Source organism: Myxocyprinus asiaticus, chromosome 22 (assembly GCF_019703515.2).
Source record: "Myxocyprinus asiaticus isolate MX2 ecotype Aquarium Trade chromosome 22, UBuf_Myxa_2, whole genome shotgun sequence".
Lineage (NCBI taxonomy): Eukaryota > Metazoa > Chordata > Actinopteri > Cypriniformes > Catostomidae > Myxocyprinus > Myxocyprinus asiaticus.
In genome coordinates, this window is record NC_059365.1 from 47,194,667 (window position 1) to 47,218,668 (window position 24,002).

The window sequence follows — 24,002 nt, forward strand, 5'->3', positions numbered from 1 at the left end:
GTGTTATATCTGTATTTCAATCGGGTCAGTTCTCTGAGGCCATCAGACGATATTTGGCGCTTCAGCTCTGCCTCGACACTTTTAATATTTCCTTCCAACTCCACGAGTTCTCGTGCTTTGGATTTTTTGATGAATGAGGCATACTATATGATCCGAACCCTAAGAACTGCCTTAAGTTCCTCCCAAGCAACTTCTTTTTATGGGGTGCCCGAACCCATTCACATTCCATGTGGAGAGAGACAGTCCACTCATATTAACCTTTGACATTTTGATATATTATAAAGAATAAATTGTGTCAAAACAAAATTATAAAAACCACATTAAACATCAGTGCAACAATAAAACTCAGAACATAACCCCGAACATCCCCCCGAACAAAACAAACAGAAAAAAGAAAAACGTGTGCATTAACCCCATGCATGACAGCTCCAACCGGCATCAATCCCTCTAAACTCAGAGTCCATGCACGCCTACGAGAACCCCCATGACAACTTTGCCATCGGATTGCTCAAGTCCGGTGCAAAATTACATAACAGAAGAAATCTTATGAAACAAACTCCAGCCAACAGAAGGCATAAGCACAAAGAATAAGTAGATTCATCCACAGCTGTCCCGAAGATATGTTCATCCACAAAACAAACTCCAGCCGCTAGGCTGAACCAGCACAAAAAGAAACAAAGACGAGATGACTCAGAGGTCACATAAGAAACACACCACGATTTCCTCAGTCCATCAACTCTATAAAAGACATCACTTGTTATAGGCTTGTAGATATTTTGCTGTCATCCTTATCACTGGCCGGGAACTTCAGTGTAAAAGCGATCTTCCATCAATGCAAATGTTTCTTGAAAGAGTGACACTCCACAAGCAAACTCCAGCCGCTAGGTGGAGTCAACACAAAAAGAAACAAAAATGGTGCCCAGCTTCCTCAGACAGCCAGAGTAAGCACAGCGAGTCAGTCCACTCACATGAGAAACATCAAATAGCTTACTCACTCCAATGTATTTATGAATGACAGTGCTTGATTGGGACATGTGAATACTTTGCTGCCATCCTTCGTTTCTATTCTCAGTTTGGCTGGAAACAGAGCAAAAGTGATCTTCCATTGATGCAAGTGTTTCTTACACTCCTTGAATCAATCACGTTTCACTCTTGTCGAACGCGCAAAGTCTGGGAACAAGAAAATTTTGTGATTCTTCCAAGAAAGCTTTCCTTTGCCTTGCGCAAAACTAGATCTTTATCAGATGATCTCAGAAATTTGGCCAGAATTGTGGCAGATCTGCGAGCTGGGACTCTGTGAGCTCGCTCGATTTCCAGCTTGTGGTCTGTTATGTCGAGCAGACTCGGGAAGAGCTCGTCTAGGAATTTCACCATATATCTGCCCTCTTCATGCTCAGGAATTCCAACAATTCGGATGTTATTCCTACGGCTCCTATTCTCAAGATTTTCAAGTTTTTCAAGAATGTGTTCCAAATCAACTTTGGTCACCAGTGGATTATCAGATAATTCCCTCTCTGATGACTCCAGATAATTGACCCACCTCTCAACATCTGCCACTCTTGTGACCAACTCAGAGAATTTTGTTTCCATCGCTGTAATCGATCAACGTATTACAGCGAGATCTTCTAAATCAGCAACAACTTTCGTCGGCATCACAAACATGTTGGACAGTTGACGCTGAATTTCTCCCGTCATGCCATTCAAATCGAGTCCCCGGTCTGCAGGCCCAGAGGTTTCAGCTTGAACACGTAAGTGTCTTTTAATATCTCCAGAGCCCGATGATTTTGAATTATTTGACATATTGACTACAAAAGCAAATATGTTGCAGGGTGTATCAAATCTCACCGGATTATAACGCAAAAATAATTAAAAACCAGTAAAGTGCGCAGAGCTCACCGCTCACATGTCTACATCTCGCATGGCATCACATGACCCCTCAACTCAACAAACTTGATATAATCATAGTTGTTATTTACAGGCAACCACAATATCGCTTATCTTTGCATCAAAAAGATATGACCAAACTCTGCAATGCATTAAACAATGTGTCAGATAATATCTTTTTAATTGCTGATTGGAATCATGATGAATTGAAAACACACGCAATGTCTACATTGATGGCAAACCTAGGCTATGTTCAGTGTGTCAAAGAACCTACCACTGAAAATGGAACATTGATTGATCATGCGTACAAGAAAATGTAATCTAAATATATTACTATTGCACAAGTTATAAATTATTTCAATGTAAACATGCGCTAGATAGATGTCTTTGACGGCTTGTTCGTGTTTATAGACGCCATGTCAAGTTATACAGTGTTATCGTCTCGAGTCGAAACTCTTTTGTGGGGCTGCGTGTCATTTTAGTACAACAACAAAAGCATTCAAGCATGTGAATGGCACGTAACATGATTTCAAACATTGCGCTGAAATTTCAAACAAATATTTGGAATATTAGCTAATATATAGGACTATGCAATTACACAAACACCGTCAACACAAGTCGCGCCAGCTTCTAGCTGAATTAAAACTAATAAACGTATTCAGAGCTGAATACTGTATTTGTTCACTTGCGAAAAAACTTGGAATAATTTCACGGCTCCCAAAAGATCCGTGTTCTTTTGCGTCCATTCTTTTTTACTTTTTTAAAAAAATGAAAAATTAAAAATGCGGTTTCTTCTTTATTGATTTTAACACTGATGAATAGAATAAGCAGATACAAACTCATTTTCTGTTGATTATTTCATTTTCTATTTAAAATGGAATAAAGAGAAAGGGGGAAATGGCTCATATTTAATTTTCTTTCATTGTTTAAACATTTTTATTTATGGCTTGAATATTTGATATGCACATGTGAGCGACACTGAAACGCAACGAGAGATTGCAAGCCACGTCACTTGGCCATATGCTGACTGGGAGTTGGTCTATTATATATTCTTTTTATTTTTAATAACATTGTATGATTTTGTAGTACCTGTGTATTCGTGTCCCATTGATAAATGTAATGTAAAAAAAAGAATTCTGTTGCTTTGGATAAAAGTGAATGATAAATTAATGTTTAGGCATCATGAACATGGATTGGAGTGGACATAAAGTTTGAATAGCTAAGATTCGGACACAAAGCGTCCTGACTGTAAGTCCGTCGGGACGTGGGACATGGCGTGCTGTGCCCAGCTGCAAGATTCTAATACATATGTCATGCATGGTTTACAGTTAGTGGTGGTTTGGGACAATATTTACTGAAAATTGAGACAAATTTGCAGAGCGATCCCAACTCTAATTCTAGCTGATAGGATTAAGGCAGTAGGTTACAGACAATGGGGCAAGTTGACCAATCAGCTGAAAGGGGCGTTTCAGTGTCGCTCACATGTGCATATCAAATATTCACGGCGTAAACTAATTTTTAAACACTGAAGGAAATTTTTTTAAGCCTTTTCCCCTAATCTCTTTATTCCTTTTTAAATATAAAATGAAATAGTCAACAGGAAATGAGTTTGTATCTGCTTATTTTATTAATCAGTGTTAAAACCAATAAAGAAAAACACAAATTTAATTTTTCATTTTTTAGGTTAAAAGAAAAAAGGAATGGATGCAAAAGTACATGGACCCCAAAAGCTATCTTTTTAAATACAAAGAATTGAATGTGTTATGATGTTTCTTTTAACAGCACAAATCACAAATTAATTTATTAGGCATGTTACGCCAGCAGAGAAGGCTTTGCTGGCCCTGAGAAATCGCCAATGGCCATATACGAACAAATACAATTAGAGTTCATATATTTGAGCATTTATGTACACATTTAAATTCCACAAGTGTTTAAAAAACATGTTACATATATGAAAATTGTAATTTTTGTCATATTGTCATATTCTGTATATTGCATATATCTACTGTATATAATTGACATTTTTATATCAGTAAAAACATTTATGAACACTTTCAGCATACAAGTGTTCAGCATATATTGCCATCGTATTGTATTAATAGCACTTCAAATTCTAATCACATTTTATTTCTAATGGGGATTTTAAGTGATTGTTAGGGATCTTTGTATAAATGCAGGTTTTGTGTCTCATTCTCAGCACGCAGGGTGAAGATTAAATGCGAGCTGTGATGTTTGTGTGCTGTCTGCGGTCTGTGAAAGTTTAGAAGGATTTTGATCTTTCACCACATCAAACTCAAACACATCCCAATGAAGTTGATTGAGAAAATGAGTGTGCAGAGCTGGAATAGATGAAAGGCAACACTGAAGAAGTTAAAATAGAAGATGTTTCTGATTTAATTTGTTTTGGTCACTACATCATTTCCCTACTTTTGTGTTACTTCTTAGTATTGATGAAAATCTAAAATCTAAAAATCTAAAATGTGCAGTAACAAATAATAAAGAATAGATAAGTGTGATCAAACTTTTCTACAGAGATCTAGTCTTACACTGAGGGGCTGTTCACATTGAGTGCGTTTATGTGTCCATCCTTGCTGTTTTATGAATGATTTCAATGTAAACGTGTGCAAGATAGACGTCTTTGACAGCTTGTTCATGTTTTAGACGCCATGTCAAGTTTAAAAGAGCTTAAACTGTTAAATGTCTCGATTTGAGACACATACGTTTTGCTCTTTTGTGGCGCTGCGTGTACTTTTAGTGCAAAAACAAATGCATTCAAGCATGTGAACGGCACGTAACATGATTTCAAAGAAATACTTTTAATATTAGCTAATATATGACTATGCGAATACACAAACACCGTCAACACAAGTCATGCCAGCTTCTAGCAAAATTAAAACTAATAAACGTATTCAGAGCTGAATAGCCACAACTGAATAAAACAGGCTGCATGACACTGATAAATGATTACTGACGAAGTAACATTTGCATACAGGTGTAAGGGACGTCAGAATTTCACAAATAACACAAAGAACAAACGTATTCCTCTCACTTGGTTTTGCTCACGTGTCCCCTTCCGTGTACGAATGACGAGAAGATCTATTGGGATTTTACTAAAGTTAATCACTGAAAATGTTTGCTCACAGACTTGGCACTAAACAGCACATGCAGCCTCACAAATGGACATGAATTTGCTGCATCACACTTTTCTTTGAGCATAATATTGCACTATTGATGGCTAAGTATTTTATTTATTTATTTTTCGAAGAGGAGAGAGAGTGTGCACTTGCAAACAAAGTTGCCAGATTGCATATATTAAGTATGACAAAAGGCTAAATATTTCCTGTTTGTGCAAGTATAAATCTCTGCTTGGGGTGGTTTGCACTATTATCTGGCAACCCTGAGCATATTACAAGCTTGTGTATGCGCGATAGGTCCCAAAGCCAGATAAGTGAAAGATCTAATAAAAACCGTTCATGATAATTCGACCGCGACAGTAGTTTTCCCTGATCTGCAGTTGAGGGTGCTGTAAGTAAAACTTTATTTAGCACCCTCAAGCACCCCTGTAGAACCAGGCCTGAAACGAGAGTGTCTTTGGGAATCATTCAACAATGGATCTTGGCTGACCTCTATTGGACATTTCTTGTAATTGCCACTCAGAGCTGAGCAGAGACAAATGGCAATATTTTCTAGTATTTTTAAATTTCATTTGATATTTTTATTATATTTTATTTATATAAAAGAAATGTTTATTAACAATAAACTTAAATTAAAGCATGGCAAATACCTCAAAACTTGTGAATATACACAAAAATGAATGATGACATTTAATGCATTGCCATGGCAACAGTATTTAAGATATCAAGAATCCCTTCAGAATTTAATATCTGCACGGTCTTGACATTATTCTAAAAAAATTTTTAAGCAATTCAGGTTAACATGATAGGGATATTTCAAAGTCTGTTAAAAGTGACACACTTCCTTCCACCAGTTGGTGGTGCTATGGCCGTGACCAACAATAGCCACATCAATGTGATCAGCCTGCAAGGACAAACATTTGGATCAATTTTTATGTAAAATCACACCATGCATGCAGAAGATATGAGACATTTCCTTTTTCTGTTTTTTTGATGTTATTTTATTGCTTTGCCATGGCAACACCATTTGACTGGGGCGGACTGCGAAGAAAATTCAGCCACGAGATTTTACATAGAAGCTGTCCTTAAGTTGTTGAGTGGGGGAGGGTTGCTGTCCTTTTCTGCACATCACTGCCCCCTTCCGTATATCGCAGCGCCATTTTGTGGCACGTTCTGCATAACGCAACAGCCCATGTGGCCCCATTTCGCGGCCGGCCCATCGGGAAAAGTCCTGGTTCTCCCAATGGCCACTCCACACCTGCCGTTCGATGTATCAAAAATCCTTTCGCAATTTAGTATCGTCAGTGTCTTGGCATGATGTCGCCCACATATGTTACCAGTACCATGAAATCCCTGGGAGGAGTATATCAAATTCCAGAGCATGCATTTTTCTAACAATCCAAAATGGCCAACTTCCTTATGGGCAGAGCTTATGACTGTCAGCATGAAAGTTGTCCGGCTTGATGAGATCTATATGTGTACAAAGTTTGGTGACTGTAGCTCAAAAGGGATGTGCTACAGAGCCCCCCGAACATGCCCATGTTCTAGGTAGTGCCACAGAGCACCCCCTGCACCCCACCCACCCCCACCCCCAATGCAATTTTGCCAAGCCCTAATGGCCAACAACTCTGATGTGTGTGCAAACTTTCAAGAGTTTTCATGCATGTTATGTACCCCAAAAGTACCGAAAACCTTAAAAATAAGAATAATAAAAATAATAATAATAACAGACTTTCAGTGCCTGGGCCCTAATAATAATAATAGTGAAAAAATATTCCAAAAATAATAGGGCATTAGCACCACCTTCAGTGCTTGGGGCCTAAAAAAATAAATAAAAATAAAATAATTCTTAGAAGAACAATAGGGCCTCGCACTTTCAGTGCTTGGGTGCTAATAATAACTAATCAATATATCAAACAAGAGTGCTATTGTACTGAATAAAATTGTTAAAATGCATTGGTGAGATGAAAAGTAATTGTTCTATTTTTTAATTGATAAAAGTTTTAAAAACTTTTAAGAATTTGATTAGACACTATTTGGATGATGAAATTAAATTAAACTTTAAAACATAGAATTTTAGAAAATTCATTTAAAAAAAAAAAAGAAAGAAAGGATTTGGGAAAAAATAAAACAGATTATAGATGGGCCCCTACTTAAAAACAGTTAAGCAATGCATACTTAATTGTGAAACACTTGAAGGAAACATAGATTTCTTTAATTTATTATTTACACTGAAGTTTAACTTTAAATAGGCTAAAGGAGTGTGTTCAATAGCACATTACCATATTAGCATATTTCTGCTGTGGTATCGAAATCGAGAACCATGTAATTTCACTGGTATCGGTACCAGCTACTGAAATTTTGGTATCGTGACAACACTACACTGCATTTTCAACATGAGTGTAAACTGTCTTCTACGGTCAGTTTTCTCTTTCAGGTCAACTACTGTCAACACTCTGAAGAGAATCTTGCTGAGCAAGTAAGTTAAAGTTGATGTGTGTCATTTTCTTCAATGTCAGAATACTTACTCATAACACTGTTTAATCTACAGAGAGAGCTAATTAGTTACACATTAGTTGGTTGATTTCCCTGAAGTGTAAACAGACTAATAGATTTAATGTGCAACTTATGCGGACTAGTACTAGTTCTTTTATCAGTCAACCTCCAACTTAAACTTTGGGAAACATTTATGGGGCTTTTACACTGGGCATGTTTGCTGCGGTCCGATTCAGAGTGCGATTGTTCCCAGTGCCCCCCGCAGCTTTGGTCTGGTTTCACACTCACTTGATTCTATCGAACCCCGGTCCATTTGCATTCATCTTACGTCATCACAAACACGCATGGAGAACACAACGTGACTCATCATACTTTTCATTTTTTTGTTATTTTGGTGCCATTATGCACAGCAGAGTGAACTACAACTGCATATATGTGCGCTTCATGGTGTAACTCATCAGATATCCAGGGGAAGGTGGCTTGCTGCTGCTCGCAAATAGCGTTTTTTGAGGAGACAGCTGACTGCAAGAAAATCATTTGCATCTTTGTTTACACTGCACGCTTACGCTCGTGTCCAAGGTGAAGTTATCGCCACTGTCATCTCCTATTATACCCTATATTTTATAACCTATAATAGTATTTATATATAGTATTTATAAGGTGTATAGATAGATAGATGTCGTCATCGGCTAAAACGCATGCGCATGTTATTTTACTTTCTGAACGAGTGCGCACCCGAGTCCGAGTTGCTTTCACAATCACGCGAATCACGCTACAGTTCCATTGCAACCGAATTCAGACCACCTCCTACAAGTAGTCTCGGGTTCGGTACCGAGGTGCGCTCCCCGGTCCACATGACAGCTTTCACATTACCAATTTTTCATGCAAACCGTGCTGTGTTTCGAACTTAACTGCCAGTGTGAAAGCACCCTTGATGTTACTTGAATTTGTGCTATTTTAGTGCATTTCTATCTTTATACTGTGGGAGGCTTTGTTTGGAAAAGGTTAATAAAACATTATAAGGCTGTCAGATTCAAATTTTCTTTGAATTTAAGATAAAAATGCACATTTGAATGCTAAAACTGTGTATTCAAATTTCTGATGTGTGCCAAACATTGACAATGACTTCAGACCGATCACATCATGGGCTAAAAAAGGCTAGATGCAGCCCAACAAGTAGCCTACAGTTAAACAGAACACATGTGTCATGAAATGTGCTTTTAAAGGTTTAAGTTCTTTTTAACTTGACACTGCTTTTAAAAAGCACAAGATGCTGAATAAACTACAAAATGAGTAGAAAAACTATTTGAAAACTGGATGGATGGATGCAAAAGCATTCGGTGTTAATCAGCGTTTCTCAGATTAAGCAATGAGTAATAAAACACTTTGTCAGGAAAGGAGTTCAATTTGGAAATGTGCATCTTGAGATCTTCGCACTGTTTGAACAGCCCCTGGTCTCAGAGTCTGAGATGCTTCACCACCGAGTTCAGCGAAATACCACTACTCTCTGTGAATATTGCTACTGTACATACAACTGTAATGAATTACACTGTGGTATCGCCATTATTATGAGGCTTGAGTCTGGGGTAGTACTGTGGCACCTGTGCAACACCTTGTTAACATAGAAGTGTCTACATAGAAGCTTTTCCCCCTCATTTTACATAACATTTGAGAAGATGAACTGGCTAAATCTTTGCATTTGTTTTATTTGTTTTATTTTATGTACTTTAGTTTAAATGGAATGCACTTTTTTTAACAACCAGGAATGTTCTTTGCAATTATACAACACTATGGTTTTGACGTATTCATTGAGCTCTCTTGTCTACTAAGAAAACAATGTCAATTTAAAAGTCTGGTGACCTTAAAATTCTAATTAAATTAGAATTTTGGTAATATTTAAAATGATACACTGAGGAAGGCTTGGAAGAAACGTTTGTTTTCATTCCCCTGATGTAAAAGATTAAATAACTCTTATGAAGACATTTTCAGAGTGCAGACCTTCCTTTATTTTAGCGATTTAACCCTCCGGGGTCTGAGTGTGTTTTGGGCCCTGGAGAAGTTTTGAAATGCCTTGACATTTGTGCTTTCAGTTGCTTAAAAAGATATTAATGTCTAAAGTCTGATAACACTGTATTCGGCACAAACTGGGCTACAATAATATGTGAGCAACATGTATGTACATGTTTGTATTTTTGAGAAAATAACGTTTATGCGTGGTTTTTGAAAAAACAAAAATTTAAGTCACTGAAATAAGGCCATATAACACATACTAAACATTTGTTCACAAGACTTTTGAGAACTGGATCTTGTAGCCTAGAGTTTCTGCTACAAAATGATGTGAAAACCATCCTGATCACTCATTCATACAAAACAATAGTCATTTAACTTTAAGACACTTTTAGTGTCAGAAAGGCCATATGCAAGGAGGCATGGATGATCATGAATATTGATGTGATTCACACATATGTATTGTTTGTAGCTTATTCACAAAATCAAGTTTAAGTTAAAAGTAATATGACTATAAATTTTCTTTACATAAAAGACTTTACTTAAAAATTTTAGACCTACGCTACCGTTTAAATGTGTTAGATCGGTAAGATTTTTTAATGTTTTTAAAGGAAGTCTCTTCTGCTCACCAAAGCTGTATTTATTTGATCCAAAATACAGCAAAAACAGTGATATTGTGAAATATTTTTACAATTTAAAATAACTGTTTTCTATTTGAATATTTTGTCAAATGCAATTTATTCCTGTGATCAAAGCTGAATTTTCAGCATCATTACTGCAGTCTTCAGTGTCACATGATCCTTCATAAATCATTCTAATATGCTGATTTTCTAATATGGGCATATTTACAGCACATTTGACACATTTAAACCCGAACAGATATTTGCAAGCACAAGCTTCGTTGATGATAATGAGGCAGCATAAACACTAGTTAAAATATAATCTAAACATTCATATTATTTTTATATCATATTACATATTGTATTTATATCATACAGCATACAATTTAAATACCTGCTTTAGCCAAAACAACATTTAAATGTTACTAAAACTTGCCTATTAGGACATATTTCAAATTTCAGTACTTTGAATACTGGCTGGCAAGTCTGGAAATAGTCCAACTAGTAAAATATGTACATGTTTATATAAAATAGCATGTCAACTAATGTAAGTAAAGACTTACTCATCTGAAATTCTATCCTCAGCTGGATCAAGTCGCTCTTCAAAATGCAAATGTTCATCGTCGGAGTCCCGCTCTTCTTCTGAGAAAAATGTGAACTCTTCATCACTATCCAGAATCATCTGTAGAGCTTCCTCATCTGTGTAGCGTGCCATCTTCCAAACGCACAGGAAAGTGAATGAATCTGATGATGAACTTGATGCTTTTTAAGGCATTGTTGGGGGCGTTTACCATTTGCATAGATCGCCTTAGCACATTACCATATGAATAGCGCGCTCTGCGCATGGGTTGAATTACATTAGAGATAACAGCTGAGCCAGGAGAAAATGTACATCTCTTTAGTTTCATACATATTACATTGCTGGAAAATATTTGTTTTAAATTTGAATTGTTTTATTTAAAAGTAGACATTTTAAGCTTTCTTTAGACATATGTTTCATGTTTGTCTGATAAGTATTCGCTGAGTTTCAGTTCAATTTTGTGACGTGTTTCAGAAAGATGCTCACGGAGACAGAGACGGCTGAAAGTGCACCCTGTTCATTTTCTTTATTTTACAAAAGCACAAGGTTTTGTTGTTATTGTGAGTGTACACAAATAAAAGCAGACCCTTTATAGTCTCTAATGATGTCTTACACTTATCTGTATGAGTATTTTAAGTTGTTTCCGCTGTTATGAGGAAAATATCCAGTGTCGACCCATGAGGGTTAAATTTTGGGCCTTGGCACCTGAACTTTTTGGGAGAGCGTGGTGACAATATTTAGTTTAATATTTAAGACAAAAAATTTGTTTCTCAGCCCTGTGGACAGCCTTAATGTCACGTTCTGTCTCCCTCCTGTTTCTATGGACTCTTATTTTGAAGTTTCCCCCTGGATTCCATTTCCCATGGTGCACTGCCCTTGACCTCCATCTGTTCCTGATTACCCTAACCTGTCTTCAATTCCCTCATTTAGTCCCTTTGTGTATAAATACCCTTCAGACAAAAAACATTCTTATGTTTTTTGTCCTGGATGTTGTCTGCCTTATTGTCTATGACAGACAAACACTTTTGGACATTGGTTCAGCAATTTCACACCGTAAACCGGACTTCAAATTCAAGGAAAAGGGGAAACAGAGCTGGCGTTCTCATCAGAGTAAGACGCCATGCAAATCGACCCCCGCTACCCAGTATTCTACTGGCAAATATTCAGTCTCTGGATAACAAGCTCTGCGAGCTGAAAGCGCGGATCTCTTTCCAACAGAAGACGAGGGACTGCTGCATTATCTGCCTAACAGAAACTTGGATGTCTGCGGAGATTCAGCCAATGAACCCGCGGGGTTCTCCGTGCACCGAGCGGACAGAGCGAAAGACCTCTCAGGTAAAAGCAGAGGTGGTGGTGTATGTTTTATGATCAACAAATCCTGGTGCGATCAGAGGAACGTACATTCTATCAAGTCTTTCTGCTCTCCTGATCTGGAATTTCTCATGCTTCTGTGTCGACCATTATGGCTACCGTGGGAATTCACAGCGGTCATTATCACTGCTGTGTACATTCCGCCACAAGCTGACACAGATCAGGCACTCAAGGAACTGTATGGGAGAATAAGTGAGCAGGAAACCACGCACCCTGAGGCCGCGTTCATTGTGACCAGGGACTTTAATAAAGCCAGTTTCTAATCAGTTCCACCAAAATACCACATTAGTTTCAACACACGAGGGGACCGGGTTTTGGACCATTGCTACTCTCCCTTCCGGGATGGCTAGAAATCCCTCCCCGCCCACCATTTGGCAAATCGGACCACTCTTCCATTCTGCTTCTGCCCGCTTACAGGCAGAAACTGAAACAGGAAGCACCCACCCTCAGAACGATCCAGTGCTGGTCGGACCAATCAGACTCTATGCTACAGGGAGATGTTCCGGTCCGCCTCTGATGACGACATCGAGCTTTACGCTGATAGCGTAATGTGTTTCATCAAAAAGTGCGTGGAGGACGTTGTCCCGACTAGAACAACACGGATCTATCCGAACCAGAAGCTATAGATAAATAGCGATGTTCGCACGGTACTTAATGTGCAGACCTCCGCTTTCAATTCCGGGAACGCGGAGGAGCATAAACAAGCCAATACAGGAGCAAGATTGAAGGACAGTTTAACACCACCAACTCTAGAAGCATGTGGCAGGGAATTAACATCATCACGGACTTTAAAGGGAATAAAAACTCCGCCGTGAACACTGCTGCATCTCTCCCGCATGAGCTAAATACTTTTTATGCTCGTTTTGAGGGAAATAACACCACCCTCACGGAGAGAGATCTCACGGCCGAAGCTACAGAGGTTAGTTCACTCTCCGTCTCTGTAGCGGATGTAACCCGATCCTTCCGACGGGTGAATATCCACAGTGCCGTGGGCCCAGACGGCATTCCGGGCCGCGTCATCGGAGCGTGTGCGAACCAGCTGGCTGGTGTTTTTACGGACATTTTCAACCTTTCCCTCTCTTTGTCTGTAGTCCCCACATGCTTTAAAATGTCCACCATTGTGCCTGTTCCAAAGCAATCAAAAATAACTTGCTTAAATGACTGGCGTCCTGTTGCTCTGACCCCCATCATCAGCAAATGCTTTGACAGACTAATCAGAGATTACATCTGCTCTGTGCTGCCTCTCTCTCTAGACCCACTGCAGTTTGCTTACCGCAACAACCGCTCCACTGATGATGCCATTGCATCTACAATACACACTGCTCTCTCCCACCTGGAAAAAAGAACACTTATGTGAGAATGCTGTTTGTAGACTACAGCTCAGCATTCAACACCATAGTGCCCTCCAAGCTAGATGAGAAACTCTGGGCTCTGGGCTTAAACAGCTCACTGTGCAGCTGGATCCTGGACTTCCTGTCAAGCAGACGCCAGGTGGTTAGAATAGGCAGCAACATCTCCTCATCACTGACCCTCAACACTGGAGCCCCGCAGGGCTGTGTTCTCAGCCCACTCTTGTATTCCTTGTACACACATGACTGTGTGGCAACACATAGCTCCAATGCCATCATTAAGTTTGCTGATGACACGATGGTGGTAGGTCTGATCACTGACAATGATGAAACAGCCTACAGAGAGGAGGTGCACACTCTGACACACTGGTGTCAGGAGCACAACCTCTCCCTCAACGTCAGTAAGACAAATGAGCTTGTGGTGGACTTCAGAAGAAAAGACAGAGAACACAGTCCCATCACCATCAATGGAGCACCAGTGAAGAGAGTCAGCAGCTTCAAGTTCCTGGGTGTCCACATCACTGAGGAACTCACATGGTCTATTCACACTGAAGTCATTGTGAAGAAGGCTCATCAGCGCCTCTTCTTCCTGAGATGGCTGAGGAAGTTTGGAATGAACCGCCACATCCTCACACGGTTCTACACCTGCACTGTAGAGAGCATCCTGACTGGCTGCATCTCCGCCTGGTATGGCAATAGCACAGCCCACAACCGCAAAGCACTGCAAAGGGTGGTGCGAACTGCCAGACGCATCATCGGAGGTGAGTTTCCCTCCCTCCAGGAAATATATACAAGGCGGTGTGTGAAAAAAGCTCGGAGGATCATCAGAGACTCCAGCCACCCGAGCAATGGGCTGTTCTCACTGCTACCATCAGGCAGACGGTATCGCAGCATCAGGACCCGTACCAGCCGACTCCATGATAGCTTCTTCCCCCAAGCAATCAGACTTTTGAACTCTTGATCTCCCATGATCAAAATACATCAGCACTGCACTTTATTACTCGTACTCTTATATCTCACATCGGACTGTCATAAATTATATTATTATAATATTATATTCTCTCTTAACAACTTACTATCAATCGACAGCCTGAATGTCAATACAGTACAATACAACTTACTGTACATTCTATATATACTTTATTTTTTAATTGAATAATGTGTATCTATATTGTGCATATTGTATACTGTACAGCGTATGTTATTATTTGTATATTGTTGTGTGTAATTATGTGTATATTAGACTTTAAATTGTGTTGTGTTAATTTGATGTTATTGTAAATTGGTATATGTCTCATCACTGTCACGACTGCTAAGTTGATCGGAACTGCACCCAAGAATTTCACACACCATTGCACTTGTGTATATGACTGTGTGACACTAAAAGTGATTTTATTTGATTTTGATTGTTTTGTTCTTTGTTTGTCAGTTCTCATCTATGTAATAGTTGTGATGGTATGTTTATTTAGGTTATGGTACTCCATGTTATTATATATATCTTCATCTTCTCCATTAAAGTCTGCAAATAGATCCATCGCCTCTCCTTCATCTCTACCACAACTCGTGACCCTTAAAACATTATTGTTGCATACAGTTCCCTATCTGTCACTCACTCGACGTTGTGTCGATGTAGTGACACTAGTGGTCACTCTTGGGAGCCCGAGACACCTCTGGTCTTTGATGAAAGGCCAATGAAAATTGGCGAGTGGTATTTGCATGCCACTCCCCTGAACATACAGGTATAAAAGGAGCTGGTATGCAACCACTCATTCAGATTTTCTCTTCGGAGCCGAACGGTCATGCTCATTGAGCTGAATACTACTGTTCATTCACCTCTGCTGGATCTGACGGCGCATTTCGGTGGCTTCTCCCTCCTCTGCACTGGTGCACTGCAGAGAACGCCCCTGGGCGCTTCGGCAGAAAAACTAGAGAGTATATTTTCTGAAAGAGCATTTTTCCCCTCTAAAAGAGTATATATTTCTCTAAAAGAGCGCACACACGGAACGTCTTTTTAAAGATGCTTTTCCAATTGTGTGTTATTCCTGGTTGTGCTCGTTATCTCTCGCCTTCTAACAGTCACGATCACTGTCTTTCGTGTCTGGGCACTGCTCACGCAGAGACAGCGTTCGTGGATGGTCATGTTCTCATTGCGAGAATATGTCCATAGCAACGTTGCGGTCGCGGCTCGCCTTCGTAAGAAAGCGAGCCACCCCAGAGGCTCCCGCCTCGGTCCTTTTACCCACGGGTTTGAGGCCAGCGCGGCTAGCACTGGGGGCGATTTGGGGACCCCAATGGGACCGCCTCCACCGGGTATCCCCCGCGGACCTCCCATTCCCCAGCACGCTCGTCTGCCCCGATCAGGCTTCCGGGTGAGTCCGCCGACTCGTCTCACGGTGAGTTCGACTTCTTATTCGGAGCCCGCGAAAGTGATGAGCTCTCGAGTGCAGCATCGGAGAGCGGGCTCGTCCAGTCGGAAGCCTCAGCTGGGCTCCTCCCTTCGGGGTCGATCACCCAGTCACAGGCTGAAGCGGAGATGACGACATGCTTTCCTGGGCAGCTGCGAGCGTCGGTTAGAGTGGATTCACCGCTCTTCCCTGAACCCTCGCGGCTTGGTGATTGGTTCCTGGGCTTGCGGCGCCGCTCAAATCCACGCCCCGCCCCCGTTCCTTTCTTCCCGGAAGTGCATGAAGAGCTAACAAGGTTGTGGGAGGCACTTTTTACTGCCCGGTCCCGATCTTTTCAGCTTACCCGCTCTCACTACCCTCGATGGTGGGGCGGCCAAGGGTTATTCGGCAATCCCCCGGTGGATAAAGGCGCTCGCGGTGCACCTATGCCCGCAGAGTGCCACCACCTGGCGCGGGTGCCCAAAGCCCCCGTCCAAGGCCTGTAGGTTTACGTTGTAGGCCTACGGTGCCGCTGGACAAGCCGCCTCCGCCCTGCACGCCATGGCTCTCCTGCAAGTCCGCCAAGGCGCTAAAGGAACTGCACGAGGGTAGTTCCGCCCCGGGATTGATGCAGGAACTGCGCTCGGCGACCGACCTCGCTCTCCGAGTGACGGAGGTCACGGCGCGGTCTCTTGGGCAGACGATGGCCACACTAGTGGTCCGGGAGCACCACCTTTGGCTCAACCTGGTCGAGATGGGTGAGGCCGACAAGACACGATTCCTTGCTGCCCCCATTTCCCAGGCGGGCCTATTCGGCGACACCGTCAAGGACTTTGCCCAGCAGTTCTCGATGGTAGAGCAGTATATGGATGCTAGCCGACGTATCCTTCCCCGGCGCGGCTCAAGATCCCGCACCCCATCTACTCATCGGCAAGGGTGTCCCCCTGCGGTGACTGCACCAGCTCTGCCGCAGCCTGCCCCTTCGGCCCGGCCCCGGCATGGAGCCCACAGCAGGAAGCAGACGCCACCCGTCTTGTGGCTGCCCAGAACCCGTGAATGGCTTCAAAGCACCCTTGAGACGGGCGACCCAGGGACAACGAAACCCGCTGCTATGGGGCTGGTAAGCAGATCTTCATCTTTTTGTTACCTTTTGCATTTAATTGTGCTGCATGCCCAAGTGGCTGCAGTACTCAAGAGCTCAGCAAGAGTGGTTTCCTTGTTCCCTGGGTCACGTATCCGGTGTGTACGGCTGGCATCACGACCACCGTCCACCACTCCATTTGGCAGGTTGGCGCTCCAGCGGCGGTCTCCCGCCCTGAGCGCCCAGCTGTGGCACAAATCCGCCCCCAATGTGACAGTCTCCACGGGTCACAAGGACAGGCCTCATCCTCCCCCGTCCCAGACTGTTCCGGGGGTGGTCACAAGGATCCAGGTAAGTGCTTCGATGTCCTCGGACTCAGCACGGCCACAACGTGGTGTGGCACCTCGAGCTCCGCCCCGCCACGAGGCCCCACCTGCTGGTACATCTGATGATGTTGTCCCTTTGGTCCCCCTTGCGCGGAACTTGCACGCGTGGCTTGCGCCTTCCAATCAGTCATGAGGGCTGGTCCAGACAGTCCGACTCAGCTGCGCGATTCACTTCGCCGGGCATCCGCCCAGGTTCAGCGGTGTCCACTTCACCTTGGTGAAAGACAAAAACGCTGCTACCTTCCACGGAGATCGCTACCCTCCTACGGAAGGACGCGATAGAACCTGTCCCTCCAGCCGAGATGAAGAAAGGGTTTTACAGCCCCTACTTCATTGTACCGAAAAAAGGCAGTGGGTTGCGGCCAATCTTGGACCTGTGAGTACTGAACCGGGCTTTACACAGACTCCCGTTCAAGATGCTGACGCAAATACGCATTCTAGCGAGCGTCCGGCATCAAGATTGGTTCGCGGCGGTAGACCTGAAGGATGCGTACTTTCACATCTCGATCCTTCCTCGACACAGACCCTTCCTGCGGTTCGCGTTCGAGGGTCAGGCGTATCAGTACAAAGTCCTCCCTTTCGGCCTGTCCCTGTCTCCTCGCGTCAAGATCGCAGAGGCTGCCCTTGCCCCGTTAAGGGAGGTGGGCATTCGCATCTCGACGTCTGGCTAATCTTAGCTCACTCTCGAGACGTGTTGTGCACACACAGGGACCTGGTGCTCTCACACCTCAGCCGACTAGGGCTTCGGGTCAACTGGGAAAAGAGCAAGCTCCTCCCGGTTCAGAGCATCTCTTTTCTCGGTTTGGAGTTGGACTCAGTCTCCTTGACGGCGCGCCTTACGAACAATCGTGCCCAGTCGGTGCTGGCCTGTTTGAAGGCGTTCAAACAGAAAATAGCGGTTCTACTGAAACTTTTTCAGAGGCTCCTGGGGCATATGGCATCCTCGGCGGTGGCCACCCCGCTCGGGTTGATGCATATGAGGCCGCTTCAGCACTGGCTCCAGACTCGAGTCCCGAGACGGGCATGGCGCCACGGGACTCACCGCGTGGCCATTACTTCGGTTTGTCACCGTCTTTTCAGCCCTTGGACCGACCTCTCGTTTCTACGAGCAGGTGTTCCCCTAGAACCGGTCTCCAGGCATGTCGTGGTCATGACAGACGCCTCCAAAACGGGCTGAGCACTGTTTGCAACGAGCACGCAGCCACCGGCCTCTGGACGGGTCCGTGGCTGCGTTGGCACATCAACTGCCTCGAGTTACTGGCAATTCTGCTCACCCTGCAGAGGTTCCGGCCATTGATCCAGGGCAAGCACGTGCTAGTTCGGATGGACAGCATGGCAGTGGTAGCATATGTCAACCGGCAAGGCGGTCTGCGCTCCCGCTGTATGTCAAAACTCACCCGCCGTCTCCTCCAACGGAGTCAGCAGCACCTCAAGTCGCTGCGAGCCACTCACATCCCGGGCAACCTCAACACTACGGCGGACGCGCCGTCACAACAGGTTACCCTCAAGGGAGAGTGGAGACTCCACCTTCAGGTGGTCCAGCTGATTTGGAGTCGATTCGACAGGCACAGGTGCACCTGTTCGCCTCCCAAGAATCCTCCCCACTGCCCACTCTGGTACGCCCTGACCGAGGCCTTCCTCGGCATAGACGCGCTGGCACACAGCTGGTCCCCTGGCATTCGCAAATATGCGTTTTCCCCCAGTGAGCCTGCTTGCAAGGTCAGGGAGGACAAGGAGAAGGTCGTCCTGGTAAGCACCCTACTGGCCTGCCCAGACGTGGTGCTCGGACCTCACACTCCTCGTGACAGCTCCCCCGGGCAAATTCCCCTGAGGAAGGACCTTCTTTCTCAGGGAAGGGGCACCATCCGGCACCCACACCCAGACCTCTGGAATCTCCATGTCTGGCCCCTGGACGGGATGCGGAAGACCTAAGCTGTCTCACACTCAGGCTAGGGCTCCCTCTACAAGGCGCCTGTATGCCTTTAAGTGGTGTCTGTTCGCTAAGTGGTGTTCTTCCCGTCAAGAAGACCCCCAGAGATGCGCAGTCAGATCAGTGCTTTCCTTCCTGCAGAGGGGTTGGAAGGGAGGCTGTCCCCTTCCACCTTGAAGGTGTAGCAGCACACCATGACGCAGTCGACGGTAAGTCCTTGGGGAAGCATAATCTGAGCATCAGGTTCCTGAGAGGCGCCAGGAGGCTGAATCCCTCAAGGCCGCACCTTGTTCCCTCATCGGACCTCTGTAGTTTTTCAGGGTCTACAGAGAGCCCCCTTTGAGCTTGCAGTCAGCCGAGCTTAAGGCACTCTCCTTGAAGACTGCCCTCCTGACTGTGCTCACTTCCATCAAGAGGGTAGGTGACCTGCAAGCGTTCTCTGTCAGCGAAACGTGCCTGGAGTTCGGTCCAGGCTATTCTCACGTGATCCTGAGACCCCGACCGGGCTATGTGCCCAAGGTTCCCACCACTCCTTTTAGGGACCAGGTGGTGAACCTGCAAGCGCTGCCCCAGGAGAAGGCAGACCCAGCCCTGTCGTTGCTGTGTCCGGTGCGTGCTTTACGCATCTATTTGGATCGCACGCAGAGCTTTAGTGTCTCTGAGCAGCTCTTTGTCTGCTTTGGTGCACAGCGGAAAGGAAGCACTGTCTCCAAGCAGAGGATCGCCCACTGGCTCATTGATTCCATAACTATGGCATATCTCGCCCAAAACATGCCGCCCCCGGTAGGGCTACGAGCCCATTCTACCCGTGGTATAGCGGCTTCTTGGGCCCTGGCCAGAGGTGCCTCTCTAACAGACATTTGCAGAGCAGCGGGCTGGGCAACACCCAACACCTTTGCAAGGTTCCACAACCTCCAGGTGGAAACGGTTTTGTCCCAGGTAGTGGCACGCAACACAAGCGGATAAGCCTGGGCTAGCCGGCCGTGTGTATCGCTTGCACATAGCGCCTTCCACCTCCTTTTGAGCTGAAGACGTGCGCTGTTAATTCCCAGTAGTGTTCACAAAAGTTGTTCCCTGGTTGACTTCCTCCGAGCCCTGTGGCAGTCGAGTTTTCGGAGAGACTCGCTGCCGACCCAGTACATGCGCTAAGAGCCCTGTTCTGGGGTAGGTGCTCCGCATGTGGCGGTTCCCTGTAAGGCTAACCCCATGCAATCTATATCTTCCGCTAATTCATTTCCCTGCTGGCAAACTGCGTCTTCCTTGGGCAGAGCCCCTCTGCCCCAGTCTCCATGTTGTAGTAACTCCTCCCCCATTGGGCAGGATCTACCTTGAAGGCTCTCCACATGGTTGGAAAGACCATGTGATGTATTCTTCGACTTAAATATCCCCCCCCTCTCTCGGGGCGAGGTGTGGTCTCCGCGGTGTCCTCCCCTTGGGAGGGACACCCCCTGACTAGACCTGGCGGCCCAGTCGGATAATCCCCCTTCTTTTTTAGGGAGTGGAAAAAGAGAAGGGGAAAGAGGCCACGACTGGGTTAAGCCTGTCTCTATCTTTGGGTAGTCAACTTGTCCCCAAAAAGGGCCATTCGACACTCATAACTGTGTTGGGGGAGGTTACGTGTCGACCTGGTGTGCTGGCTATGAGGCACACAGCAAGTCTGCCCACCATACACCGCCAGTTCACGTAACACCGTTCAGCCTTGTGGCGTTTTGTATGGGGACCCCTAGTGTCACTACATCGACACCAACGTCGAGTGAGTGACAGATAGGGAACGTCATGGTTACTGGTGTAACCTCCATTCCCTGATGGAGGGAACGAGACGTTGGTCCCTCCTGCCACAACGCTGAACTACCCACTGAAATGGCCGGACCTTATATCGGCTCCTCAGCGTAAAACCTGAATGAGTGGTTGCATACCAGCTCCTTTTATACCCGTATGTTCGGGGGAGTGGCATGCAAATACCACTCGCCAATTTTCATTGGCCTTTGATCAAAGACCAGAGGTGTCTCGGGCTCCCAAGAGTGACCCCTAGTGTCACTACATCGACACCAACGTCTCATTCCCTCCATCAGGGAACGGAGGTTACACCAGTAACCATGACGTTTTTCCTAAGAGGGAAAAAAGGGGTATATATAAATTCAGATTTCAGCACTTTCAAAACATGCGATTAATCTTGATTAACTATGAGAATTTTTTAATATTGATTAAATGTTGTAATCAACTGACAGCACTATTAAAAACATTTGAAGGTAACCATATCAGCTTTACTCTTCAAATACTGAGGTTTGTTACCACCAAGGTAACACAAACAAAGTATGTAGAATGAGACTGAACACTTGTGTTCCAGATGAGACTTCTCCAGTTACCGGCTGACAAACGTTCAAAGCAAAGCAAAAACCATTTGTAATAGAAGTGTGCGCCATATATATGAGGGTCTTTATGAACAGATGTGAACATAATACCACAGCCAATAAAAACCAGCACACTGGACTCATAACAGGAATGTCTTAGAATAAAAGGAAACCGAGGGCACACTATATATCTCCAGAGGGAAACCTTGCTTTGACATTTTCAATTTAATCATCTTCAGAGAAATAGTGATAGATAGCGCACACACCAGCAGTTCAAATCACTTCCATTGTTCATGTGTCACAGCAGAAGACATGAGTGCTGCAGCCAATTATCATCCAAACCTGCACAAAACCAATCTGAACTTTTATTGTATTTCTTCATTTGTGAAAAGGCCAAGATGTCCCGTAATAACTGTGATAACAGTCCTAAACAGAATCTGAAGTCAATTGTATTTTTCTGAAATAGCAGCAGAAAAAGAAGCTTAGCAAACAGTTCTGGACGTCTCTTTCCATTGTGTTCACCCAGTTCATTGTTCACGACTGTGTTTCCAAGACAAAGTGTCTCATCAATTAGACCACAAACAAACTGGTTTTCGTTTCTAACATTCACAATAGATTGTAAGCTTGTAAAACTGTAGTTGAGTTAGAAAGAGTAATAAATCCATTGAGAACATTAATCAAATTGGACTGGTGACTGGTATAACCAAAATCTTATATCACAGTAACTGTATATATCATGATACTGATATATTCAGTTAAACTGATTCATAATATAAAGGAATAGCTCACCCAAAAAGGAAAATTCTGTCATCATTTACTTACCCTCATGTTGTTCAAAATTTGTATGATGTAACACAAAAGCAGATGTTTAAATGAATATCCCTGTCCATCTTTTCAATACAATGGCAGTAGATAGTGCCTCACTTTGAAGATAAAAAAGGACCCAAAAGAATCATAAAAGCACTATGAGAGAAGCTTGTTTAAACAAGAACTTGATTTTACCGCTAAACCACACAAGTTCTAGCATGAACACGTGTGCTACTGTGAATGAGCGCTCATGAACATTCAACAGACTTCAAAATTTACACTGAAAAATGACACAGTTGCAAGAAACCACTTCAGAAACCCCTTATTTGTAATCATAAGGCTATAGTAACCACAGGTTGTCTCTCACAAAAGCCTATCGTATGCCCTCAGGAGACTTGTAGTTCATGCATATCCTGCGTCGTATTCCATTTATGATACTTTTGGGTGCTTTTTTTAAACTTTAAAGTGAGGCACCATCAACTGCCATTGTATCGATAAAATGGCCTGCAATATTCATTAAAACATCTCCTTTTATGTTCTGCATGATAAAGAAAAGCCACATACACACATTTTTATTTATGAGAACTTCATTTTCAGTTTCAGAGTATGTGGTAATGGAGAGCGTTTTCAAAATGCTTTGTTTTCAGTGGTGGAAAACGGCCTTCAAATGTGGATGAGAGGCGTAAATAGCTAAATCAATGTGTTTTCAGATGAAGGGCCCTATTTTAAGCGTGCAAGCGCTAAGCGCAGCGCAATGCCTTAACTCATAATTGCAAAGTCAGTGGGCATGGCCATGAAGTTTTGGTATTTTCATGTAAGCGTGAGCTAAGTGTAGGCGCAAGTGGGTCTGATGAAACCGTGCGTGCAAGGCGCTAATGGAGGTTCATCTCCGGCACCGTCTCCGTCCTATTATACAGTCCATTCCCTGTCAAGCACCAGCGATATAAACAAAGACAGTACATTTATAAGAATTTGGTAATGTAAATGGACTGTATGCAATGAATTGGAAGAATAAAAATATGGATTTACATTATTTTGTGCGTCCTGTTAAATGGGACACGTTCCTTTTATACGCATGGAAAATGTGGTTCAGAATATGGATGTTAAATTACAGAGAATATAAGTATTATTAATCATTTTCATCTACTGACACACAAATCATGGCTAGTATTAACAGTGATTGTATCGGAACGCATTTCACTCCTACCAGTCGTCATTGATTTTGAAAAATTAATTTCAGGTATTGAAATACGAAAATATTTTAACATTTCTAAAGTTAAATTACACTTCAAACGTAAATATAATCAAAATAACAAAGTGGTAAAAAATAATACCAAATCCAAACATTTTACTCTCCCCTTCTTCCACCGGCCCCTTTTGCAGTGACTTAACAATAAAAATAATAATAATAATTGAAAAAATAAACCATGACTACCTCTAGAAAATGTAACACAAATCTCATATATTTTTGTTTGCAAATTATTTGATGTTCTGTACTTTCAGAATTTGGACATGAACTTTATTACCATCTGCTGGTGGAATCTCCAAACTGCAAATGCAGGAACTGAATTTGGACTTTGCGCTGAGTTAAGAGGTGGTATTGAAACATCTTAGCACAACGA

The 24,002-nt window shown here is 43.4% G+C and overlaps 1 protein-coding gene across 1 annotated transcript in view; it reads right to left on the reverse strand.

Annotated features, from left to right (window-relative positions):
- The window catches only part of LOC127413432 (ephrin-B1-like), a 189,495-nt gene that overhangs the window by 120,213 nt on the left and 45,280 nt on the right, over window positions 1-24,002 (reverse strand). The gene's annotated exons all lie outside the window — the stretch shown is intronic.